This window comes from Mauremys reevesii, linkage group 1 (genome assembly GCF_016161935.1).
Source record: "Mauremys reevesii isolate NIE-2019 linkage group 1, ASM1616193v1, whole genome shotgun sequence".
NCBI classification, from domain to species: Eukaryota; Metazoa; Chordata; order Testudines; family Geoemydidae; genus Mauremys; species Mauremys reevesii.
In genome coordinates this window covers 282,869,368-282,897,085 of record NC_052623.1, presented here as the reverse complement: position 1 = coordinate 282,897,085, position 27,718 = coordinate 282,869,368, and the positions used below count along the sequence as shown (strand labels likewise).

The 27,718-nt window shown below is 45.4% G+C and overlaps 1 long non-coding RNA gene across 1 annotated transcript; it reads right to left on the bottom strand.

Annotated features, from left to right (window-relative positions):
• Positions 1–5,737: 5,737 nt before the first annotated feature.
• LOC120397629 lies at positions 5,738–8,451 on the bottom strand. The gene is made up of 4 exons (XR_005593911.1): positions 8,270–8,451; positions 7,959–8,136; positions 5,936–5,990; positions 5,738–5,796 (listed from the first exon to the last, which is right to left on the bottom strand). It is a non-coding gene; the product is annotated as an uncharacterized LOC120397629 (long non-coding RNA).
• Between the last annotated feature and the right edge of the window lie 19,267 nt (positions 8,452–27,718).

Sequence of the window (27,718 nt, the reverse complement as noted above, 5' to 3'; positions counted from 1 at the left end):
AAGGGACGTGATCATTCCCCTCTATTCGACATTGGTGAGGACTTATCTGGAGTACAGTGTCCAGTTTTGGGCCCCACACTACAAGAAGGATGTGGAAAAATTGGAAAGAGTCCAGCGGAGGGCAACAAAAATAATTAGGAGGCTGGAGCACATGACTTATGAGGAGAGGCTGTTTAGTCTGAAGAAGAGAAGATTGAGGGGGGATTATCTCATCATAGAAGGCAATTAGGTTAGTCAGGCATGACTTGCCCTTGGTGAATCCATGCTGACTGTTCCTGATCACTTTACCCTCCTTTAAGTGGTTCAGAATTGATTCCTTGAGGACCTGTTCCATGATTTTTCCAGGGACTGAGGTGAGACTGACTGGTCTGTAGTTCCCTGGATCTTCCTTCTTCCCTTTTTAAAAGATGGGCACTACATTAGCTTTTTTCCAGTCATCCGGGACGTCCCCCGATCGCCATGATTTTTCAAAGATAGTGGTCAATGGCTCTGCAATCACATCAGCCAACTCCTTTAGCACCCTCGGATGCAGCGCATCCGGCCCCATGGACTTGTGCTTGTCCAGCTTTTCTAAATAGTCCCGAACTACTTCTTTCTCCACAGAGAGCTGGTCACCTCCTCCCCATACCATGCTGCAGAGTGCAGCTGTCTGGGAGCTGACCTTGTCTGTGAAGACAGAGGCAAAAAAAGCATTGAGTACACTAGCTTTCTCCACATCCTCTGTCACTAGGTTCCCTCCCTCATTCAGCAAGGGGCCCACACTTTCCTTGACTTTCTTCTTGTTGCTAACATACCTGAAGAAACCCTTCTTGTTACTCCTACATCTCCGGTTAACTGCAACTCCAAGTGTGATTTGGCCTTCCTAATTTCACTCCTGCATGCCTGAGCAATACTTTTATACTCCTCCCTGGTTATTTGTCCAATCTTCCACTTCTTGTAAGCTGTTTTTTTGTGTTTAAACCGAGCAAGGATTTCACTGTTAAGACAAGCTGGTCGCCTGCCATATTTACTTTTCTTCCTACACATCGGGATGGTTTGTTCCTGCAACCTCAATAAGGATTCTTTAAAATACAGCCAGCTTTCCTTGACTCCTTTCCCCATCATGTTATTCTCCCAGGGGACCTTGCCCATCAGTTCCCTGAGGGAGTTGAAGTCTGCTTTTCTGAAGTCCAGGGTCTCTGTTCTACTGCTCTCCTTTCTTCCTTGTATCAGGATCCTGAACTTGACCATCTCATGGTCACTGCCTCCCAGGTTCCCATCTACTATTGCTTCCTCTACTATTTCTTCCCTGTTTGTGAGCAGCAGGTCAAGAAGAGCTTTTCCCCTAGTTGGTTCCTCCAGCACTTGCACCAGGAAATTGTCCCCTATGCTTTCCAGAAACTTCCTGGATTGTCTGTGCACTGCTGTATTGCTCTCCCAGCAGATATCGGGGTGATTAAAGTCACCCATGAGAACCAGGGCCTGTGATCTAGCAACTTCTGTTAGTTGCTGGAAGAAAGCCTTGTCCACCTCATCCCCCTGGTCTGGTGGTCTGTAGCAAACTCCCACCATGACATCACCCTTGTTGTTCATACTTCTAAATTTAATCCAGAGACTCTCAGATTTTTCTGCAGTTTCATACCGGAGCTCTGAGCAGTCATACTGCTCTCTTACATACAACACAACTCCCCCACCTTTTCTGCCCTGCCTATCCTTCCTGAACAGTTTATATCCATCCATGACGGTACTCCAATCATGTGAGTTATCTCACCAAGTCTCTGTTATTCCAATTACATCATAATTCCTTGACTGTGCCAGGACTTCTAGTTCACCCTGCTTGTTCCCCAGACTTCTTGCATTTGTGTATAGGCATGTAAGATAACTCACTGATCGTCCTGGTGTCCCAGTATGGGGCTGGAGCCCTCCCCTCTTGCACTCACGTACTTGTGCTTTCTCCCGATATCCCTCTTCCCCACTTACCTCGGGGCTTTGGTCTCCTTCCTCCGGTGAACCTAGTTTAAAGCCCTCCTCACTAGGTTAGCCAGCCTGCTTGCAAAGATGCTCTTCCCTCTCTTCGTGAGGTGGAGCCCGTCTCTGCCTAGCAATCCTTCTTCTTGGAAGACCATCCCATGGTCAAAGAATCCAAACCCTTCTCTCTGACACCATCTGCGTAGCCATTCGTTGATTTCCACGATTCAACGGTCTCTACCCTGGCCTTTTCCTGCCACAGGGAGGATAGACGAGAACACCACTTGCGCCTCAAACTCCTTTATCCTTCTTCCCAGAGCCACGTAGTCTGCAGTGATATGCTTAAGGTTATTCTTGGCAGTATCATTGGTGCCCACGTGGAGAAGGAGGAAGGGGTAGCGATCCGAGGGCTTGATGAGTCTCGGCAGTCTGTCCGTCACATCGTGAATCCTAGCCCCTGGCAAGCAGCACACCTCTCGGTTTTCCTGGTCAGGGCGGCAGATAGATGACTCAGTCCCCCTGAGGAGAGAGTCCCCGACCACTACCACCCTCCTCCTCCTCCTCTTGGGAGTGGTGGTCGTGGAACCCCCATCCCTAGGACGGTGCACCTCATGCCTTCCAATCAGTGGAGTCTCCTTCTGCTCTGTTCCCTCAGATGTATCATCCACTCCACCCTCTGCACTAGTACCTGCAGAGAGAACATGAAAACCTGCATCTGTGGTACTGGTACATGAACATTTTGGGTACTCTTTCCTCTTCTGGAAGTCACATGCTGCCAATTATCCTCACTGGCCTTCTGTCCCCGCTGCGTAGCCTGCTCTGACTCTTCAGAACATTGTGCCCGCTGAAGCTGATCCTGACGTCTATCCAGGAAATCCTCATTTTCTTTTATGGAACGCAGGGTTGATATTCGTTTCTCCAGACCTTGAATCTTCTCTTCCAATATGGAGATCAGCTTGCACTTTGTACAGACAAAGTCGCTCCTATCCTGTGGAAGGAAGACAAACATGGCGCATCCTGTGCAGGTCACAACAGCGGATCGCTCAGCATCCATAGTCTCTTCCTTCTAAGAGCTTCCTTACTTGTGGCAGATGCTACTCAGAGAACCTGCGAGAGAGGAGCATCAGTAGGCTCTCTCCAGGCGAACTCCCAGGCAAACTCCTTCTGTTTGCCTCTGCTGTTCGCAGCTGACTGCCTTTTTATAACAGTCAGGCCCAGCTGGAACAAAGCACTCCCAGGTCACACTGGTCAAACAAGCAATCAAACAATCAAGCACACAGTCAAACTGCCAAACTGCCCCCCCAACAGACACTCAGATACTCACCAGCGCAGTCCCCCTACTGCAGCACTTAGCGTACCTCTGCTCAGAGGGATCCCAGGCAAACTCCTTCTGTTTGCCTCTCTGCTGTTCGCTGCTCAGCTGCTTCGCCGGTATCAAGTGAAGTGCCCCAAGGGTCGGTGCTGGGGCTGGTTTTGTTCAATATCTTCATTAACAATCTGGAGGATGGTGTGGACTGCACCCTTAGCAAGTTTGCAGATGACACTAAACTGGGAGGAGTGGTTGATACGCTGGAGGGTAGGGATAGGATACAGAGGGACCTAGACAAATTAGAGGATTGGGCCAAAAGAAATATGATGAGGTTCAACAAGGACAAGTGCAGAGTCCTGCATTTAGAACGGAAGAATCCCAGGCACTGCTATAGACTAGGGACCGATTGGCTGGGCAGCAGTTCTGCAGAAAGGGACCTAGGGGTTATGGTGGATGAAAAGCTGAATATGAGTCAACAGTGTGCCCTTGTTGCCAAGAAGGCTAATGGCATTTTGGGTTGTATAAGTAGGGGCATTTCCAGCAGATCGAGGGATGTGATCATTCCCCTCTATTCAGCACTGGTGAGGCCTCATTTGGAGTGCTGTGTCCAGTTTTGGGCCCCACACTATAAGAAGGATGTGGATAAATTGGAGAGAGTCCAGCGGAGGGCTACAAAAATGATTAGGGGGCTGGAGCACATGACTTACGAAAAGAGGCTGAGGGAACTGAGATTGTTTAGCCTGCAGAAGAGAAGAATGAGGGGGGATTTGATAGCTACTTTCAACTACCTGAAAGGGGGTTCCAAACAGGATGGATCTAGACTGTTCTCAGTGGTAGAAGATGACAGAACAAGGAGTAATGGTCTCAAGTTGCAGAGGGGGAGGTTTAGGTTGGATATTAGGAAAAACTTTTTCACTAGTAGGGTGGTGAAGAACTGGAATGGGTTACCTAGGGAGGTGGTGGAATCTCCTTCCTTAAAGGTTTTTAAGGTCAGGCTTGACAAAGCCCTGGCTGGGATGATTTAGTTGGGGATTGGTCCTGCTTTGAGCAGGGGGTTGGACTAGATACCTCCTGAGGTCCCTTCCAACCCTGAGATTCTATGATTCTACGATTCTATGATAGCTGCTTTCAACTTCCTGAAAGGGGGTTCCAAAGAGGATGGTTCTCAGTGGTACCAGATGATAGAACAAGGAGTAATGGTCTCAAGTTTCAGTGGGGGAGGTTTAGGTTGGATATTAGGAAAAACTTTTTCACTAGGAGGGTGGTGAAGCACTGGAATGGGTTACCTAGGGAGGTGGTGAAATCTCCTTCCCTCCTTCCTTTAAGGTCAGGCTTTACAAAGCCCTGGCTGGGATGATTTAGTTGGGGATTGGTCCTGCTTTGAGCAGGGGGTTGGACTAGATGACCTCCTGAGGTTCTTTCCGACCCTGATATTCTATGATTCTATGATCTGTGCTCTTGTGCTGTTTTGCGTTGGCGTTATTGTTGTTGTTGTTAAAGGTCTCAGAGCAGATTTCTGGTTCTTTGGAGGTTCTGGTGGAGGTGTCCTTGTAGCCCTGACTACAGCATTGTCAAGAGAGCTGCCCATTCCTGATTAAGAAAAACAGAGATGTTCCAATTTAGCATCAAATAAACATTTTACAAAACTTAACTTTATCATCTTTCTCACCACCTATGTATTTGCTTAAAATAGAAAACCAAACCAATAAGCAAAACATATTTACTGGGTTTCATCCATCCATCAGCCATTGATGCTGGTGAATTTTCTTTTTCAGCTGTCTCTTTCCTTTTCTTTTGAGCTTGTTTCCCCTCCGGTCTAAGGATCTTTCATGTTTTGAGAGTACTGTGGAGCAGACAACATTATTATTATAAAACACATTAAACTGTCTTGTAAACGCAAAAAAATAAAATACTCATTAGGGTGTTTTTCTATTTAAAAAGTCATAGCTTTAAAACAAAATAATCCATTTCTGGCTATACAACAAACACAGGTTTTGGTTTATTTCTATCACTAGTGTTTTCTCTAAAACCTAGACATTTTTTAAATACAAGCACATGTTTTCACCATGCACCCAAAAACAAAGCGGGCAGTAAAATACTTTTAAAATCCCTCACCATAACTGTGTCTTGCAGAGGTCCCCTAAATCACCAACAACCATTTAAACACTCATTTTAAAACAACCCATTAAAAAAAATCACATTTTGCAGAGAAAAAGCCAAACTGTTTTGAAACAAAATACTATAAAACCCCACACACTTATCTCTAGCACAGGCCCCCCGAATCTCACACACACACAACCCCCCCAGCAGTTTTAAACACACCAAAACAACAGTTTGCAACCAAATACTTTTTAAAACCCAAACCTATCTCTACAATAGGCCCCCTGAATTATCAGCAACAATTTAAGCACTAACTAATTTAAAAAAAATGTAAAACACACACATGCTTTTAAAAGCCAGTTGCAGAAAGTTACCTTCCACCACAGGGTAAAGGGATACTGGCACATGGTTATTCTGTTTCCTCCCACATATATTTGGGCCTTTGGATTAAAGAAGAAGCAACATTTGTAGTTAGAATTATCCCCCAATTGCATCAAATCCCTATGCAATCTGTGTTATACTTGGTGTTTTTTAATTTAACAGTATTAAGCACAACTATAGTTAAAAATGGGGTTTTACCTGGCCTTGGTTAAAAGCAGCTATAAATTGCTATTTCCATGCTGAACAGATCACACTGCAATAAAGATAGGCACCATTATTTAGTAAGGACAGCATGGACAAAGAGTGACATTATATAATATATATTTTCAGAGTTATAAACAAGCAGCAGACCTAGTCCAGCAGCTATTCTGTTCAAGATAGTTTCTGTTGAAAGAGGAAAGTCTCCAAAAAACCTGAGGTTTTTATACCATCCTAACTCTTTGTTTCAGAGTCTGTAGTTAGCAGGTTGATTCAATCACTTACAACTCTGAAGTAATAGATACTTAAGGAAATTAGGCACTCTTCCCCAAAGTTCCCTTTTGTAATCTGAGGGCCTTCTTACAGTATTAAACAGTAAATCACCATACACAACAATCCTTAATGTTACTGATATCAATTCATGTCTTGGTCGTTTTTTTAAAACATCGAGGAGTCCAGTGGCACCTTAAAGACTAACAGATTTATTTTGGCATACGCTTTCGTGGGTAAAAAAACTCACTTCTTCAGATGCATGGGCATTTTTTAAAACATGTTTCTTTCATGCTTAAAGTTTTGGGTTGTTTTGAAATAAAATGGATGTATTACAACCATTGTAAACATCCTACTAATACCCATAGCTTTTAAATGTTTTTACAGCAAATGCTTGTTCTATAAAAGTATGGTGGAGGTTTGTGAACCCTAGAAAACATTTCAATTTTGGGTTAGACCCTTGTTTATTTTTGGAAGTATATTATTTTAATGACTTTGATTTGCTAGAAAGACTGACCCATAGCATTCAAACAACTCCTGGGTTATATTTAAACTGTCCAATAGAGCTCTACCAATTCCTAGGCTATATTTAAACTGTCTAATAGCATTCTATAAACTCCTGGTGTTATATTTAAACTGTCCAATAGAATTCTACCAACTCCTGGGTTATATTTAAACTGTCCAATAGCATCTACAAACTCCTGAGGTTTTATTTAATTTAATATTAATCAGAGCTCACCATCCCCACCCACCTCCTTTACTGTGGGTGTACACCCATAAGACTTAATTACTGATCACTAATATGTTTAACCCTGATGCCAACAAGGGTGGGTAATCACATCTAGACCTACAGACTCAACAGAGTCACCCTTGCTGTTGAGTGGGGGTGTGGTTAAACTATCAGCACAACAGGGTGAGTCAGCTTTATTGTATTCAAACACATGTCTCAAACATCCCTGTTTATATAGAAGACTTTTTTTGGCTTTTATTTTAAACACTTTTTTGGGAGAGGGGTCCCCCACAAGATTCTACTACACACATTTCAGCTTTTTTGCTGTAAGTGGGTCTCTTTTACACAAAGACACAAGAGCTACTTTCTCACAAACTATTTTTTTTTAATCTAAAACACATACAGCCCCTTGAAAACATACCAATATTCTCCATCAAAATTTTATCTTGCTTAAGGGACACACAGACCTTCTAATAGAAACACAGATAGTCACAAAGCCCTTTTCAATCGATATTTTTATTTGCAGCTACCAAGTTTTATATCACATGTTTGTCCCCTCACCATTCTCTAATTTAATCCTTTTAGATTTCTTACAAATAGCCTTTTTCTTAAGCAGGGTTCTATAACTTTTTGTGCAGACCAGATGGTCAATATAACGCTGTAAGCAGGCATCTTCCAGTTTGGTCATTTTCTTTAAAACACTGTCAGTGTCTCCACTGAATTGCACAGCATTTACCAAGGTCACCTCTTGTGCTAAATTTTCTTGGGTTAGGCACAGACATTGCAAAGCATAACCTATGACAATAATAGTGTTTAATAATCTTTCCAAACACAGGTCAGTGCACAGGACCCAGAGCTTGCAGTTTATATCCTCCGTCCAACTCTCACAATCATGGTGCTGTTCAGCTGGCGCATCTATGACACAGTCCTCAAAATCTTCGAAAAGCTTTTCCCTAAGGCAGTAACTAAGGACAGCACAAACAGCAACGTGTATGATAGAACGCATGACTTTTTTATGCTCACAATGTGGCACTGCCTCAGTTAATTCCATGCCAAGCCTCCTCCTTAAATCCACATAGCCGTCATCCTCAGCGTCCTCATCAATGATTTGTACTGGCGTTGAGAAAAAACAAAGCAGGCCCCATTTGTCTTTGCTGTCTGATACAATGCTGTCCGGAGCCTCTAGAAAGGCATTGTTGAGCTGTCAAGAGATTTTTAGAAAAGTAACAACTGTACGCTCCCACTGCTTGTTTTTTAGATTTACGCAACCCCAGGTCAATTCCTAACCCCATTACATCCCATCCTTGACCATCACTTCTTAATTGTTCATTTACCTGAGCGATGTCTTTACTGTTCACCTTGTCCACCATAGTTGCCGTCCTCCTCCAGGGATGGATGAAGAGAGGCCGTCATGCTCGTCAGTCTTCCTCACGAGCAGTTGGGTTTTGGGGTCGGATTCCAGCATATCCATCAACGGCTGGGCCAAAGGGCTCCCCATGCTGCTCCCTCCTCCTCCTCGGAACTGTCACTGATGAAGCGCTTTCTCCACAGGCGGTTGAAGGCCCTCAGAGCTAAAATAAAGTCCGAAGTTTTCACAGGGGTGGTGAAGGAGTCCATGTTTCCTTTCAGCCTTTCCACGATTTCTAAAACATGTATTCTTGGAACAAAATGGCCTCTTCTGCGTGGCGCTGGGACTTCCGGGGTGGTGCTGCACTCTGATTGGTAGAGGGCAGTAGGGGGAGCTCTTGGACTGGTCATACGACCCCTTTCCATTCAGGCCACCCTGCCCCAGAACTCCCCTCCGATTGGTCAAATCTGCTCTCAGGGAGGTCCTCTGTGGATGAAACCCATCCTGATTGGGACATTCTGTCCATCCTGTGTGGACATTCTATTCCAGAATAAAGTCACTTTATTATGGAATAATTAGTGTGCTTTGTGACCTTCCTAATTGTTCTGAAATAAAGTGACTTATTCCAGAATAAAGTGTCCACACAGTGAACTATTCCATAATACTTATAGCAAAATACTTTATTCCTCAAAAATTATTCTGATCAAATTCCTCATCTAGACAAGCTCTACATTCTCTTATTTCCCTTCCAACAAGGAATTAGCCAGCTCAAGAAGTTCAAACCCTTCTTGCTTCTTGGAAGCCAGTAGATTTCTGTACATTGTGACTCCTTTTTCTCTCTCTACCCTCTCCTTTCTCAGTCTTTCTATTTGTTTTACCGTCTGCATGCACTTTATTCAGTTGTGGAATGGAAACTCAAAAACTATCCAAATTTGACTCAAGATATTGAATCTACAATATCTGAGTAGATTCAGAATTAGGTGAAACAGGTTCACCGTTCCCTGTTTGAAGAATGAAGGGTTGAGCGTTGTTCATGCTTTCTACACTGCAGTGGACCACAAGGAAATATGACACCTGGAAAATCTCCTCTGCTAGTCTCTGCTATATCAGCTTCTGATTCACAGCCTGTCACATATTGGTCACACACAAATAGCAGAACACTTTGTGCTATGGCCAAATCCATGGGTGGCTGGTATAATAGGCCAGGGGAGGCTAAGCCTCCCCAAACCCAGGCAGTTGCCCTGTCCATACTCCACCCAGAGGCCATGCCCTCACTCCGCCTCTCCCCTGAAGTCAGCGGGGCTGGGCTAAGGTTGGTCGGTGGCCAGGGGTGGCCTGGGGCCTGGACTTGGGCCACGGTGGGGGTCTCAGGGATACTCTGGCTCTGGCAGGCAACAGGGGGGCAGGGTAGATGTGGGACCTTGGGCAGGAGAAGGTGGGGCAGGGGCTAGCCTCCCCGAATGGGGGGTTCACCAGCTGCCCATGGCCAAATCAAGTAGCTTTTGAAAGGATTTAGCACTCTTAAATTGCTCAGTCTGACAGTGGGATCATACCAAGTCACTTTACCTCCTAGTCACTTAGCCAAGATGGAAATCCTGGTTTAGAAAGAAAGAAAGAAAGAAAGAACCATAAAGAATAAATGATGCATCTGAGCTAAGCTTTCTTGCCTTTCCACCAGATGGTGGAGCAGTGGTCATTATCCAATTCAGAGTATTTATGCAAAGCACCATTTAAACAGGCCTGAAAACTGAAATCAATTACTGAGGTTATTTCAATATCCCAATACTGCAGTGAGGGATTTAGGCCTGCAAAATGTGGGACAAAGGGGGACACTGATTCTAAAAGGAGTAACAAATTTAGGTATTGTCTCTTCATTGTCCCTCTGTCCCTCCCCCAGCCTTAACTCCCTCCATCCTTATTCCCAAATCTTCCATTGCCTACTTCTCTAGCTCCATTGCTTCCTCCATTTAATCTTTCTCTCTCTTAATCTGTCCCTTTCTCTTATCTGACAGCCTTCCCATACAAGAACAGGGCCTATGGGAAACAGATTATCCCAGACTGGAGGTGACAAGTGGGATAGGAGGGAGGTGTGAGCTCTCTCAGTGCCTAGGTTTGGCCACACTCATCCTACTGCCTGCGAAGGACATGCAGAGATAGTTAAGCTTTCCAGGTGGCCAGCAGCTGAGAAGTGATTGACTTTAATGAGGCCTGTGATTGGCCTTTGTTCAAGACCTCCTAAGCTGAGAAGTACACGGAGCTGCTGAATGCTTCCTCCACTTGGCTGCCTGCTTTCACATTATTTCTATATATGTCTGGGGTCCACAGTAGGTGGCTGGCAGAGGATGAACAAATAAATACAAGACAGTTTGGAAAGAGATGGGTAAGTGTGAAAAATCCCCTCCTTCTCAAACCTGTTTCATTTGCATCTTATCTTATGAAATGGCAGATATTTCAGATATACAACCATGTCTAGGCATGTCTTAAATTCTGTTGTGGTCAAAAGCAGATTCGAAGATGATTTGACTGGTCAATATGGAAGTGGTTAGAAATGTATTAAAAAAGCAGGTCCCATCCCAGGTAAATTGTAAATCCATCAGGAGGGTTGAACATGATTTTTAAATATAGTTCTAACATAGTTTGACCATTCTATGTTGTTATGTTAGAACCTGATCTTGTCACAGTTAAGTTTAAATTGGTTTTAAGCACGAAGATGAGCCTTAAAAAATTCAGGTCCCTCCTCAGATCTCAGCTGTTCTACTCCCAGTACTTATTCACACATTCAGGGATGATTCAGAGAGCTCTGTTCTCAAATCTAAAGCCAGATAGCTTAACATCATTTTATTTAAAGACACTTATTCATAGAGATAAAACTGTAAAACACCAAATAAAATCTATGTGTGAATTTACTGAAGATGATGGAATAATATCCACTGAATAATTTGAGACAGGTGGTTTTTTATAGCCTTTTCATTATACAACCATCTTGCAGTGATGGGTAAATAAATTGCAAATATATTTATCAAATAACTTGTTTTATCAGCTTCACAAAGTTTGTATAACATAATCCCCATTTTTCCTATAGTTGGGAATTACTGGAATTTTCTCTTACACAAGAAATGTAACATTTAAACAGGAATATTCTGTTTAATTAAAAACCCTCACCCTGAAGCTTAATTACATTTTACACATTCCTCTGTCCTTAGTTTAAAGAACTGACTATTTAACTCTTGCAGCTGGCCCAGCTAGAGACCACTGTGGCAATGTGGGAGACTACAGTTTCATGGTGAATACTAGGGATTCAAGTTTAGGGTAACACTGTAAAGATTTTATCTGCCTATAGCAGAGACTGAGTCACCCTTTATATATTTGTTTCCTCAAGGTAGAAATTTTACATACTGATTTAGTTCTGACTATCCAGTATGGCATGATGCTTTCAGTAGAAATGTACAACTACCCAGCGTGATGGTTACTTACTGCCTTCAGAGGCACAGCCTTTGTCCCCTTGTATTAGGGAAATGCTGTCCTATCTGAAGACTGCTTATGATAGAAGTCAAATACAATTACTTTCATGGAGTGCCAAGAGAGGTAATGGTGTTGTAAAACTTTTTGAGCTGTGTATATGGTGGGCTCTTAAGTGGGGAAAAGAGAACTTCAGTAGCTCTGTAAGTATTCAGTGTTTGGAGAAGCAGCCATGTGACTGATGAGGCCTGCAATGACTTTATGGCTGTGAAGAATCCTAAACAGCTATATTTAGTTTCTTTATATTGTACTATAAAAAGAGAACATCTTAATACAGCAACTACTGCTTGATGGAAACTGTTGGGTGGTGTACTCATCTTCTGTTTAATTGTTTGAACATTGACTGAGGAAAGGAAAACAGGAGTGTTGTTGTAATGGGCTGTGGGGATATGGTAATACGTATAATTAATAAACTCCCCTTTTCCTGCACTTCTGCCTGCTTCTCTGTTTAACCAGAAGCCAAAGCTCAGTCTTTTCAGATTTAGAAAAAAGTATTACCCAGAGTTAAACTGTCAGAGTACCATACAATTTCTTATGGAAAAACATTTTATATAATATATATATATATATATATCTTCAACCAGCCTTTGAAATAATTGTGAAAACTTTTCTTAAACAACTATTATGCAGTATTGCCACATAGATTTACCCATTTTGGTTGTTATTACATAAGTTTCACTGCAAAGTGTGCCTTGACACACAAACACATTCGCCTCTGATCTTATCACAGAGATTACTTCTCAGTCTGCGCATGTGTGTCATCTGGACTCATCAGAGCCAGAGGGGAATGACAGTCCCACATTTCTCCTCCAAACTCCTCAGCAGAAGCAGTCCAGAAATCCTCCTGGAGAGCAGCAGTTCCAGTCTTAGAGTCAATAGTTGCCCACATCCTCAGCATCCAGAGAGTCTGTAGTCTAGATACAAAGTGGCATAGGCTCTGAGACACTACTCTCCCAGCAGACAAACCCTAGGCTTGCACTGTTCAGCTGCTGAGCCTACAGGACTGGCTCCAACCACTGCTGTGGAGAATATTCTGTTGTGGATCTTTCTCAATCTCTCCTGTTGAAGCTATTCCACTGTGTATAAATAATTAAATATCTATTGGGCGAGACAAGGAGTGAAAAATAACTCTGTAGTCTACTGGTTAAGGCATTCACCCGAGAAGTGGGAGACCAAATTAAAATCCCTGCTCCACACTGGGGGTGATGATGAAGTCACTTGAGCAAGTATGAGTGGAATTAAGATTATAAGGGATTTCCCCTTTTCCCTGGCTGTTTTGTGTGGGTCTTTCTTGGAAGAAATGGTTTAGAGGCCTAACTCCAGCAGAAGGATGGGGCATGGCCACACCCCTCTCTTCAGCTTCTGCTGTCAACTAGTTTAGAACATAAGAACATCCATACTGGGTCAGACCAAAGGTCCATCCAGCCAGTATCCTGTCTTCCAACACTGGCCAATGCCAGGTGCCCTAGAGAGAATGAACAGAACAGGTAACCATCAAGTGATCCATTACCTGTCACTCATTCCCAGCTTCTGGCAAACAGAGACTAGGGACACCATCTCTGCTCATCCTGGCTAATAGCCATTGATGGACTTATCCCCCATGAATTTATCTAGTTCTTTTTTTAACCCTGTTATGTCTTGGCCTTCACAACATCCTCTGGCAAAGAGTTCTACAGGTTGACTGTGCATTATGTGGAGAAATACTTCCTTTTGTTTGTTTTAAACCTGCTGCCTATTAATTTCATTTGGTGATCCCTAATTGTGCTATGAAGAGTAAATAGCACTTCCATTTTTACTTTCTCCACACCAGTCATGATTTTATAGACCTCAATCAAATCTCCCCTTAGTTGTTTCTTTTCCAAGATGAAAAATCACAGTCTTATTAATCTCTCCTCATACAGAAGCCATTCCATACACCTAATCATTTTTGTTGCCCTTTTCTGAACCTTTTCCAATTCAAATATACCTTTTTTGAGATGGGGCGACCCCATCTGCACACAGTATTCAAGTTGTGGGTGTACCATGGATTTATATAGAGCAATATCTTCTGTTTTATTATCTATCCTTTTCTTAATGATTCCAACATTCTGTTTGCTTTTTTGACTGCTGCTGCACACTGAGCGGATGTTTTCAGAGAACTATCCACAATCTCTTTCTTGAGTGGTAACAGCTAATTTAGACCCCATATGTATAGTTGGGATTATGTTTTCTAATGTGCATTACTTTGCACTTATCAACACTGAATTTCATCTGTCATTTTGTTGCCCAGTCACCCAGTTTTGTGAGATCCTTCTGTAGCTCTTCACATTCTGCTTGGGACTTAACTATCTTGAGTAATTTTGTATCATCTGCAAATTTTGCCACCTCACTGTTTACCCCTTTTTGCAGATCATTTATGAATATGTAGAACAGTACTGGTCCCAGTACAGACCCCTTGGGGACCCCACTATTTACCTCTCCATTCTGAAAACTTATCATTTATTTCTACCCTTTTAACCCATTACCAATCCATGAGAGGACCTTCCCTCTTACCCCATGACAGCTTACTTTGCTTAAGAGCCTTTGGTGAGGAACCTTCTCAAAGGCTTTCTGGAAATCTAAGTACACTATATCCACTGGATCCTCCTTGTCCACATGCTTGTTGACCACCTCAAAGAATTCTAGTATATGGTGAGGCATGATTTCCCTTTACAAAAAACATGTTGCCTCTTCCTCAACACATTACATTCATCTGTGTGTCTGACAGTTTTGTTCTTTACTATAGTTTCAACCAGTTTTTCCTGTACTGAAGTCAGGCTTAAACCTGCTGGTTTTTGTGGATCCCACTTTTAGGTGCCTATTTCTCCCCATGCATTGTATATGGAGTCTATATGCCTCATTCAGGGCCATTGGAGTGCCTAAGTCCCTTTGTGGAGTTAGCCTAAAAAGTGCAGATACATGGAGGATTAATCAAAAATCCATGTCTTCTCCCCTTTTCAGACTAAAATATATCAAATTGTCTCCTATCTTATTTTCTACCTTAAAGAAGAGAGAATATTTTAAAATAGTAAAATGCTCCTGCCTCATGCATTTGCAGTGATTAAAGAGGATGAATACAAAGTGCACTTTCTTTTTCTGCGAGCTCTTTATTGTGTGGATCTTTTCTGACTGGATGCAGACTACTCCCTTCTTTGTGTGTTTTCATTTATAGGGTCACTTCATGCTTCCAGGTTTCCAAAGGGCGATAGGAGTTTTATCACTTTCCAAGTGAGGACTGAGGATTTTGTTCATTTTTATGTAACTTTGAGTTTGGGAATGACAAAAATTGGCTTTTGGAGATGGATTGAAATTTGGTATCTCCCTTCCCCACTAAAACTCTTACTGTCACTCACGTCCTCGAGCACCTCCTCAGTCCTCCTTCACCTTCTCCACCACTCAATCCTCCTTCACCATAGCTTTTCCCGGGCTTTGCCTCTCCCCATGAGCTATCATTTCTCAACACATCTTCTGTTCCCATCAGCTTCTGCTAAAGACCTGGGTTGTTTTGTGCCAGGCTGTCAGCTACTTGTAAGCATAAAAGCTTCAAACCATTGAATAGTACAGGTAAACAGGATTTAATATTGCTATACATTTTTAAAAGGTTATATGGTTCAAAGAAAGAACCCTTGACACAGAAAATACGAAAACAATGGCAACTTAACCATATTGTATCAGAGGACAAGTGAAATGTTTCAGATGTTGAAACAAGTAACTTTATTTATTTTATGTCTTTGAAAACCTATTGATCTATTGTCAAGTATAGAGACACCTTAATCCTATTTCAAACACCAACAGACTCAAGAAAGAACTGCTAACTCGTAGATTGAAACTTCTGGTAAAGAAAGGACAAAGGCCTGCAGGCCAGGATGGGCTTCTGATAAAACACTTTGGGTGGTACTTCTAGAGGTCCAGTAGAAGAGAGCTTCCAGCTGGCTGAAAGTGGAGAAGAATAAATAAATAATCCCACACAGGCCGAAAGTTCAGGATGCTGGAATCTCCCTTCTGTAATAATTAGGTGTAGGCATTTGCCTGATCCTCAGTGCAGTAGATTCCTAGTATAATTGTTTTAGCAGGATTGGTTTTATAACAGCTTAAACCTGCATTACAATCCGGTAAGGGTTATTACTAGAGCTGGACAAAACTGGTAAACATCTTTGTAAAACATTTTTGAAATTATATGGAAAAAGTGAAGTGTTTCAATTTGACTTATTCATCAGCACACACAGCCATAAAGATAGGTTCCAACAAAAGCTTGAGCTTTGAGGCAGGGAAGCAAATATCTAACAGCTAGTGAAAACATTTGGGAGACTTCAAAATTCCTAAGAAACAAGGAAAGCACAACCCTTTCAAGAGCAGGCCAAGTTGACTCCATCTTTGGCAGTGCTCTCACAGATGAATTCTCACACAGACTGATCACCGTGGCACATGTATGAGCAAATACTTGCATTGCAGGATAAAGTGCAACTGGTGTGACTTTTCAAAGTTGGAGAATTGATTCACTATCCTCAAGGATGAAAGAGATTAGAGGAAAATTCAGGGAATCAGTGTTTGCACCAAACAAACCATGATAATTGGCTTAGTCTAGAGAAGTAACTACTTAGAAAAATGTTTCCCAATTATAATACCATTGTAGAATGCTACCTGGAGCGACTGAAGAATCAAATTTGCGCCTGACATAATGGGGGTGTAAGCAGGAAGAAACGACCTGGGGGACCTGTTTATTGTGGTAAATCTGGTTTTCAGTGAGCAGCCTCTGAACTACTGCTTATACTTCCAGAGTGTCCTGGAGATGTCCTGGTATAGCCTACCAAGCGTCATCTTTGTGCTGGAGTACTGGAGACACGTACATGTTGTGTAGATGGGAGATGAGTATCCCAGCTATCCATGCTGTCCTGTTTGCTTGGTCTGTCTTCATTTTATACTCCTTGCTCACTGTAACCTATGGTATCAAGCAGGGCCATCCTTAGCCATAGGCAGAATAGGCAGCCGCCTAGGGCACCACTAGGTCTGGGGGCACCGCTCTGCTGGGAGCCCGGACAGATGGGAAGCAGTGGAGCATGTAAGAGCAGGGCTGCTGGGTCCTAGAGAGAGCCGAATGCAGCACAGTCTGAGGGAGGGGATTGGCTGCTGGGGTCTCTGGGCAGGGGTGGGGGAAGGAACTCACCTGTGAGTGTGACTCTTTTCCCCCGGTGTGAGGTGAGGCAGGCTCGGTGGCTCTGGCAGTATCCTTTGTTGTCCCCCATAACATCTGTTCTTCTCCCTCCTATCCCACGGAGCACCCCACCTTTCTCCCTCCCCCCACGGAGCACCCCTATCTCCCCCCTCCCCTCCCTGGCTGCCTACTGAGGAATGAAAGTGAAAGTAACTCACTTCCCAGACAGGCAGCCAGGATTTGAATGGTCGCACAGGGCTTGGCTGGGGATAGCCAGATAGCATGTGCAAAAAATCAGGACAGGGGGTTGGGGTAGGTTGAGCAGATGTCCCACTTTTATAGGGACAGTCCCAATTTTGGGGTCTTTTTCTTATATAGGCTCCTGGTGCCTATATAAGACAAAGCTCCAAATATCGGGACTGGCCCTATAAAATCAGGACATCTGGATCTGGTCACCCTAGCTGGGGAGCGCTTCTCTCCCCCAGGCGGAGCTGCACAGGGCAGGATGAGCTGCTGTGGCTCCGTGGGTGCCCCGTCCCTGAGATCAGATGCTGGCGGAAGTGCCTATTGGCGTGTGATCGGACCTGAGGGTTTGCTGCTGCTGTCGCCACTCTGCACCCCAAGAGGTGAATTTTGGAGTCCTGCAGTTTTCCACCTATCTCCTCCTCTACTGCAGCTGTTGGACCAGCAGGCTGGGGGTGAGCCAAGCATGAAAGCAGTACTGTGTTGCCATTTAGATTGTCATTTAACAAATTTGTTTGCCAAAAATGCTTGCTAACAATCCTGAATTCAATTTCAATTAAAAAAAATCAATATCTTAGCCAAAAACAGAAAATTAAGTTGTTGACAATTATTTGTGACAAGTTTGGTGTGGGGAAGGGAGTGGGCCAGTTTTCATCAGAGAAACAAAAAATGTTGACTGACTTTTCTATAGCCCTGTTACTGCTAAATAGAGCCCTCCAACAACTGTAATATGCTCATCTCCTTACTAGTGTATAGAGCAGTGGTTCCCAAACTTTAACAGCCCGCGAACCCCTTTCACTAAATTGTGAAATGTCATGAACCCCCTCCTAAAAATGAATATTTTCAGGGATTTAAGTTTAAATTTCCTCAGTGTGATGGATGCCCCAACTGCTCGCCCTGCTCTTCCTGGGGCTCAGGCTGGGGTTCGGGCTGCCGGCTCCTCTGCTGATGGGGGCAGGGCTCAGGCTGCCAGCCTCAACTGCCCAGCCCCACTTTTCCTGTTACTCGGACTGCCAGCCCCGCACAGAGCACTGGGGTTCAGGCTGCCGGCTCCCTTGCTGACCGCCGGGATTTGGGCTGCCAGCCCCAACTGCCCGGCCCCGCTCTCCCTGGGGATTGGGCTACCAGCCCCGTGCGGAACGCTGGGGTTTGGGCTGCTGGCTCCTGTTCTGACCGCCGGAACTTGGGCTGCCAGTCCAAACTGCCCGGCCCTGCTCTCCCTGGGGCTTGGGGTGTCTGCCCTGCAACCGGGTCCCACCTGCTGTCTCCAATGCCCGGGGTCCTCTGGCCGCCATTAGTGAAATTTTTCTGGCGAACCCCCTGTAATGTTCTGCAAACCCCTAGGGGTTCGCGAACCCCAGTTTGGGAACCACTGGTACAGAGCAGGGGTCGGCAACCTACGGCACACGTGCCAAAGATGGCATGCCAGCTGATTTTTGATGCTCTGAGGCTCCGTCTGCTGACCCATTGCCAGCTGGGGTCCTGGCCACCAGCCCCACTCAGCACCCGCTGCTGGCCTGGGGACCCCCAAGGAACCCCAGGCTGGCAGCAGGCTAAGCAGGCCGGTGGCTGAGACCCCGGCTGAACCACTCAACCCACTGTCGGCCTGGGGTTCCATTCACTCAGCTGGCAGCGGGCTGAGTGGGACTAAATTCAACGAAATAGGAAAACGAGCAACTAATGACAAAGTGCAAGAACCTAGAGAGCCTCCTGAAGCACGGTTATAGTTTTGATTTAAATGGACTTGAACTGTACAAAGAATTGAGTACACTGTCATCAGTGTTGCCACATGCAAAATCAATGATGGACATTGTACAGTTTATTCATACCAGCAAACTTGTTGATAGATATATATATCCTAATGTGTACATTGCCACTCGTATTCTACTGACAATTTCTGTAACAGTAGCATCAGAAGAACAGAGTTTCTCAGAACTAAAGCTCATTAAAAACTATCTCCGCTCTACAATGAGTCAGGAACGCTTGACTGGTCTTGCTATTCTTGCAATCAAACAAGACATCACTTTGTCTTTGTCATACGATGACATTACTGATTTTGCAGCCAAAAAAGCCAGAAAGATTGCTTTTAATTAAAAACAAATCCTTGTTTCAATACCTCTTCATATAAATTTCCAACAAAATGTTGACAAATTAAAAAAATTATATTATTTGCATCATTCTGTCAAATCAGAATTTTTTCTCTAGTGCTACTTCTTTAGTGCTAGTCCATCAGCATTACAGTGTGCTTAATTAAGTTAAACTGGTTTTAATAACATGCATGTGGCAAGTTTTCCAATACTGTAAGCTTATGTTTGTGTTGCTCAGAGCAAGTCAGGCACAGGGGCACCAGTTTAATAATCCTGCCTAGGGCACCATAAATCCTAAGGACGGCCCTGGTATCAAGGGCCCTGATTTTCAGAGGTGCTGAACATCCACAATTCCAAAACATGTCCTAAGGAACTTGGGAATGTTACATGTACTATGGGGAACAGCACAGGGAGAATCAATCAAGTACATAGCTCAGTTTAGCAACATATTATGGTGGTTTTTAAAGTGAGTTGTTCCATAACGAAAAAATATTGCTGTTACTGAAGGAATCTTATTAGTAGTCAGAGAAATGCTGGCAGTTGAACAAAGAAAAGCTATTATCATGTACTCTCCTGGGGGAAATCTGTGTTTTTATTGTATTACTCCTTCCTCAAGCGAAGTCCTCGGTTTCTGGGCATGAGTAAAAATCACACCATGTAGGCAGAGTACCTTGTTAGCGCAAATATTTTACCAACTTGTCAAGGTGGCTGCCTCTGTTTGCTCTACTGTTGAACTCTGCCCTCATTTGACCACTGTTATCACATCCAGATCCTTTATCAGTAGCTGGAAGTTGAAGGCAGAATGTTCAAAGTGGAAATTGAGATGCATATTTTTAATAGTGATGCTAATAAGCCACCAGAAAAGATTTCCACATTACGTGGCAAATTCTCTAACACATTTTAAAAAAAGTCAGGCTTGGATAGTTAAATAGTGTTAACAAGATATACTTAGTTCAACCTTAAGTGATAGGGTAGATGCAACCTAAGCCTTTTGTCCCTCACCTGGAGTTAGGTGCCTAAGGTGTTTCTTCCAAGAAAGGTGGTGGCTCACACCTAAATTCACTCAAAGCAGAGAGGGAGGTGAGGAGAAGAGGACTATCTTATAACTTTTAGCCAGTAGTCAGGTTACTCACTCAGGCTATAGAAAACAGCAGTTCAAGTCTCTTCTATGCATGAAACGAAGACAGGATTTGAAATTGGATCTCCTACTTCTTAGATGGGGGCCTTAATTACTTGGCTATAGAATAATTTTTATGTTCTGTTTGGCCCAATACATATTTAATTATTTTTGCATAGTGGAACAGCTTCGGGAGAGATTGAGAAATCCACATCAGAATATCTTACAGTCCTGTGGTCTCTGCCTACTTCTATTCTTCTTGCATTTCTTGCAAAAAAAAACCCCAACCAACCAAACAAAACAACAACAACAAAAACCAAAACAAAACCCCCGGCTTAGGCGCCTAACTCCAAGAGAGGGTTCATGGCTATGAATTCCAGGCAGAGACAGGTAGCTGCCTCTGGTCTGGATTTAGGCACCCAAGTCCCTTTGAGTGGCAGGATTTAGGACCCACCCCTTTCCTCCTCATTTCCTATTGACTATCTTAGATGACTCATTGATCAGCATACTGGCTTTTGTTGATCCTATTCTTAGACATCTCTCTCTCCCCAGGTTTTGTGTAGGAACCTAGACACCTATTTTGGGTCTGTGGATTCCAGTGTGTGGTAAGGTACGTAAAAGTTAGGGATTGCTACATTAAGCATTATAATGGCTAAATCCCTTTGTGGGTCTAGCCCATTGTCACTTCAGTAAACACTGCTGTTGGTCCTGTGTGATGGGTTGGATCACAGAAACCCCCTTTGGGACTGCCACCTGATGTGCCGAGACTACCCCGAGCCCGTTTTCCCTGGAAGCTTGGGACTTCAGAACCCTGCCTGGTTGTGCCAGACATGCTAGCCTGCTCCAAACACGGACCCAGGTCTGAACTACATCCCCCAAAAGCTGCAAGCTTAACTGAAAACAGCTTAAGAAGTGTTCCTGTCTCCAACACCCAGATGCCCAGTTCCCAATGAGGTTTGCCCATTGTTTCTGATTTCCACTAATCTGCATGTTATGCATGGGCGGTGGGTATAAGAGGCCAGGGGAGGCTAAGCCTGCCCAAACAACCAGCCCACCACATTTGGAGAGCATTGCTGCCGAAAGTGCGCCCTGGCATGGCCATGCCCATGCTTCACGCCAAGGCCTCGCTCATCCTCTTCCCCCAAAGGCCCTGCCCTTGCTCTGCCTCTTCCCATCCCTGCTCCACTCATATGGGGGTCTCGGTGGAGGGGGCGAAGAGGTGGAAGCAGTGGGTGGGTGGGTGTCTTGGGGTAGAGGCAAAGAAGCATGAGCGGTGGATGGAAGGCCAGGTGAGGGGGGAAGGCCTTGGGGGAGGGGGCAAAGAGGCATGAGCAGCAGGGGGCGGGGTAGGATTGCCAGGCATCCAGTTTTCGACTAGAATGTGTGGTCAAAAAGGGAACCTGGCAGTGTCCAATCAGCACAGCTGACCTGAGGCTAAAAGTCCAGTTGGCTGCAGTAATCAGCCTCCGCAACTGCGGGGCAGAAAGAGCAGCAGCTGTGGCTGGAGCCACATGAAGGAGCTGCTCTGGCACCAGCAGCTGAGCAGAGAGAGCAGTGGCTGGCAATCTGGACCAGACTCCAGTGGTAGGTGCTGCCGCTGGGGGCGGGGCGGGGGAATCCTGTCCATCCCCCTTTTGCTCCACCCTGCCCCAATTGCCCCGAGGGGCCAGGGCCGGGGCGGGGCTTGGAGGGAGGAGGCTGGGGAGGGGGCTGGCAGAGGTGGGAGGCTGGCGGACGTGAGAGGGCTGAAGCGGTGGGGAGCGAGTGAGTGATGGAGATGGGGGAGAGGAGTGAGTGGGGGCAAGAGGCGGGGCAGGGGACAGGGCAAGGGTGTTTGGTTTTCAGCAATTAGAAAGTTGGCAACCCTAGGGAGGGGCCTTGGGGGAAGAGGCGTGAGAAGAGGGCGGGGGGCCTCGGGGGAGGGTCCGAGCAGGGATGGGCCTCTGGACAGGGCCACAGTCCAGGCACGCCCAGCCTCCTCCTCGTCATGCGCCGCCCATGGTGTTACGATTATACAGGCTCTGGATACAAGAGTGAGGCAGTGACCTCACAGAGGCCTGTGGGAGCCTGGAGCAGAGTCATTCTGAGCACAGGCATGAGGCTTAGGGTTAGAATCAGGGGTAGGGGGGAAGGCGGCAGAGAACCCACTCTGCCTGTAGCACCCAGTGGGCATTCTGTGGGCCTGGTTTTTGTGGAAATGAGGCTGCTGGAAACTTCTCACCCCTCCCACTCTGGTCAGAACCTTTGCCCCTTGGGGATATTGTCCCCCCCAACTCTGCCCTCCCCCCGTGTATACTGGGGTTGTAGGGCCTAGCTGATTGTTGCTTATGTAAGCTGAGCTATACAAAGTGTTCAGTCCTCTAGTAGTCTTTATTTAAATACATTGCAACATATTCTGCTTCCTCTAAGTTCAATACCCTTCTTTAGAGCACTGATTAGGTTATAAAATTGTGGTCTGAAAGCACTGCTGGCAGCCTGCAGAGAAGTGGTTGGTCACATAGTACAGATTCTCCTGATTTCTAATAGATTCTAAAAGATGTCTGAGTTTCTCATTGCACAATAGAGCTTGGAGACTGTAAAAACAGCTGAGAACAGGTTGTGCGCCTACAAGGGGCTGCTGCTACATAGGTGAAGATACAGGAACTGTTTGAAGAGATGGAGCAATAGTACAGGTAGGGGTGGGGAGATGTAAAAAAGACCTGAAGCAGACAATGTGATTATCTTTCTTCCAAAGACACAAACTTGCTCCCTTTGTGAGAGCTAAAAACTACACAAGTCATTTCCTAATATTTTCTCTAAGTAATTGCCACAGCGATATTAAGTGACTATAAATGGGAAGGGGTAATTCACACAATAGTTAAGGCTATGTTTTAGTCGTGGGTATTTTTAGTAAAAGTCATGCACAGGTCACAGGCAGTAAACAAAAATCCATGGCCCATGACCTGTCCATGAATTTTACTATATACCCCTAACTAAATCTTGGGAGGTGGCAGCTCGGGAGGGTGGCCCTGGGGGCGCTGTGGGTTCTGGGAGGATATCCCAGGGTGGTGCCGTGGTGCTTGGGGAGGGAGGGAGGAGGAGGTCACAGCTCAGGGGGTGCTGCTGGTGCTCGGGGGGGAGTTGCGGCTTGCAGGGGCACCACAGATGCTTTGGAGGCACCACAGGTGCCTGGGGGGCGAGCTGCTGGTGCTCGGAGTGGGGAGGTGAGTCCCCACCCACCACTCTCTCCTGCGGGGGCAGGGGGCAGAAGCTTGGTCCTTCCAGCTGCTGCTGCAGGGCAGCCTCCACCCGCAGCCAAGCTCCCTCCTCCCCCACCTCTTCCCCCAGCATGCTGGGTTCCTGCCCCTCCTCCTCTCCCTCCCTGCCGCCAAACAGCTGATGGCCCTGGAGAGGGAGGGGGAGAAGCAGAGCAGGAACCACAGCCGCAGCATGCTTGCTGCTCTGGAGAAGAGGCAGGGACGGGGTCTTGAGGAAGGAGGGTGGAATCGGGGCATATCCCCTCCGGCCCCCTGCCATGAGCCGCTCAGGGCAGGGGGCTGGGAGCATCCCCACGACTTCAGCCCACAGCCCCAGGCCCCTGCCCTGACTCCTGAATCCCCCAGACCCCTGCCCTGTGACCTCCTCCTCCTGAACCCCGCTCACACACACCCAGCCCCCTGCCTTGACCCCTGCACACACCCAGCCCTCTGCCCTGACTCCGGCATCCCCCACACATATGCAGCTCCCCCACACTCCATGCCCTGACTCCTGCACCCACCACATCTCCCACCCCCACCCTGAGCACCAAACGGAAGCTCCTGCACCTCCCCCCCACATTCCCACCTGCACCCCTCATACCAAATGGGAGCTGCCCAGGTAAGCGCTCCTACACCCAAACCTCCTGCCCCAACCCTGAGCCCCCCTCCCTCATTCTAGCTCCTGGCCAGACCCTGCACACCAACCCCTAGCCTGCTCCTTCACCCCCAGCCCTGTTCTCAGTGCACTCCCACCTTCAGCTCAGTGCAGAGAGAGGAAGAGAATGGGCTAAAACCAGGAAGAAGGTAGGTACTCACTCTGTGTGGGCAGGGCCAGGACCCCAGACCGGCAGCGGGCTGAGCAGGGCCGGCAGACAGGACCCTGGCTGGCAGGAGCCGGTGGATGGAACTCCACTCAGCCCATCAGTCCGCTGCCTGTCTAGGGTCCCGGCTGCCAGTTCCGCTCAGCCCGCTGCCGGTCTGGGGTTCTGACTGCCGGCCCCTTGCCAGCTGGGATCCCAGCCGCAGGCCCCGCTCAGCCTGCTGCCGGCCTAGGTGAATGGAACCCCAGGCCGGCAGGGAGCTGAGCAGGCCGGTGGCATAAGATCAGCATTTTAATTTAATTTTAAATGAAGCTTCTTAAACATTTTGAAAAATCTTGTTTACTTTACATATGTGGAAGCCAGTAAATAATTAACAAGGATTTGAAGAGATCTTAATGAATGTTAGTTAGCAAGAGTCAGGCCATACTGTAACCTTAATGACGTAAGACTTGTAGGAGCAAAGATAGTGCGAGGCGACAGGACAGGAACTGTGTACAAAGTTATTATGACCTTGCAATCACTAACCAAAATGCAGGCTTGCTTTTCTTAGGATTGAGACAAATAAGATAAGCCTTTTTGCTATGTATAAACAAAATGTAGTTGTTGCTTTTTACTGTCTGTATTATTGTTAGAAATTGTCTGTAAAAGGTATAAATGCTTGCTGTGATTGTTTACCAGTTGAGAGACCTGTCCAGGACCCTGTGTCCTATGGCACTCTCTCCCTCCATGGTAATTACTGGAGAAATAATAAAGAATTTGATTTTGCTGCACCCAAACAAAAAGTGAGAACTGAGTTTTTCTTCGACAATTTGGGGGCTCGTCCGGGATGGCAACGCCCACGGACCCACAGACAACTACTACGGATCATTCCCCTTCGAACCCCATGGCGCCACATGAGAGGTATGAGACCTTTTGAAATCTCTATTGGGGTATCGGAGGAGGACTTTCCGTGAGGACGTCTGTCTCTCTGTTGGGCTCACGCCATCTGAACTTATTGACTGTGCAGCAGGATCAGATGCAAAGTGGTATTGGGGAGAGGCCCCAATAAGGTTAGTTTATAGCAGTACTGGGAACTGCTGAGTTGGCCAAGGAAATGCATAAGGTAATGCATAAGGTAATGCATAAGGTAATGCATAGGTAAATGCATTAGAATGCACTGGTGCTGAGGGGTTTTTACCGCCTCAAGAGGGGTTGTCATACCGCCTCATGGTATTGGTCCGGACCAGGTAAAGATGCATCATGGTTAACAAAAAAAAAAAAAAAAAAAGAGATAAAAAGGGTTAAAAAAAAGAAAAAGGAAGAAAAAGAGGCCTTGGTGTGTGTGTGTGTACACCAGTGTGAGTGGCTGTTACCGGGCTAGCCCGGTAACTAGTGGATCTTTAGGAGATCCGACCCACGGTGGGCTGACTCAGCCTGGCATAGTCCGGCGAGGAAGCTGCCTGGGTCTAGGAGTGTGTGAACCCATCTTCCCTCCCCTTTCCTTGTGAGTCTCTCCTGTGTGAGTGGAAAATGGGTAAGGGACTGTCTAAATATTCCACCTCACCCCCTAAGGGTACCCCAGCATATTACATGTACGTACATTATGGTCCTAAAACCTGCAGGTATTTAAATGATTGGAATCTGTACACGCGTGAAAATTCATTTAAACAATGCCCATTAGAAGGTACCTTCAATCTAGATAAGATCATATATCTCAGTGGAGCTTTAATCACAAAGAAAAACCTGTCACAGTGTGAGCAATTTGTCTAGGAACAGGTTAATTTGAAATTCGGCTTAGCCCTGAGATAAAGGAGAAGTTGTTTTGTGTTCAAGGTCATGAATTAGTGCGGACTATGCTAAATGCTAAGTAAAACTGCTTCAGCCCCAGCTGGTTGTGGAAAATAAAAAAAAGGCAAACCAAAAAGCAGTATAAGTTACAAAACTGAGATTGCATTTGCAAAGCTTAACGGTTCAGTGAGATCCAACAGTTTTTGCAACCCTGAAGCCGGACAGGCAGCTGACCTGAGTGGAAGCATGTTGGAAATGCAGGACAAGCTGTATACAGGATAATCTCACGTCCACCTATTTCCCTTCTCTGAACATTGTACACAGACATGCCAGTCTGGATATGTGTAAGTATTAAAGTGGCTTAAGGCTTGGGGCATTCATATTTTTCCTGAGTGATGTGGGAGTGTTCCCAATACTCTCCATTGTTGTTTTATTATTTTTAATGAAGCTTTAAATTTTGATTGTATGCTCTGTCGGTCTGATCACCTGACATGAGGGATAAATTAGTAACAGGAATTTGTCACAGTTTGGTGAGCAATTAAGAATGGGGGGCATTGCAGAATTTACACCATCTATCTGTTTTACCTTTGTTAGTTTATGTTTGCTTTGTTTGGTACTGTTGGTGTTATGTGTTAAGAATAGCATGATTATAGGTGAGCTCTAATAGAATAAGGAAACACTATTTGGTTTTGGTGCACTATTTAGCTTTGGCTCTGTTTTGTTTAACCGGTTACTGATGTTTTTCTGCTCTGTTCATTTGGGCGTTAGGTGTGTGAGCGGAACTGAACTTCTCGTTCGTAATTCCTCAGGGTGGAAGCCATGTGTGCGATGAAGCTCTGAGGTTGTCCTGAAATTTTACAGTCCCGCCCCCCCGTAGCGGACAATATAATAGAAGTAGAAAAATTTGGCTTAGATTGTAATTTTCTTTGCTTTTTGTGTAATTTTCTTTTCTGTTTAAGTGTCAGCAGACAAATGGGTGGGTCTCTGGGTAGACCCCCAAAGGGGTTTGGATTATGTGTTAAGTGAATGGCCATGTATTTTTGCCCAGGTGGCAAGCCTTACTAGGGAGGACTCAGGTAGTCTTGTGAGTAGAAATGTTTTGGGGACAAGACCAGAAGGGTGGGGGCTAGTTGAGTAGCCCACCCTCCTAGCTAAGAACTGGTTGTGGAACAAGCTAGTGTCCATGGACGGGACGATTCAGTGAGGAAAAAAGGATCGGGCCCAGACGGGCAGGCAACAGACAGAGAGATTGGAAAACAGGTTGGAAACTTTTGAGGGTGTAGTGGAAAGAAGGAGTAAGTGAATATAAGCATGAGGATTTCAAATACTCAGAAGGATATTTGGAATGGTGATTTGCATTGGTAAAGTGGCTGTTGGAAGGAAAAAGCAATTGATTTTTAAGGGAAAATGAAAAATTGACTCTGTGTTTGCTGGGGAGAACAGCACTTGAACTTTGTGAAAAAGCTAAAGAGAAC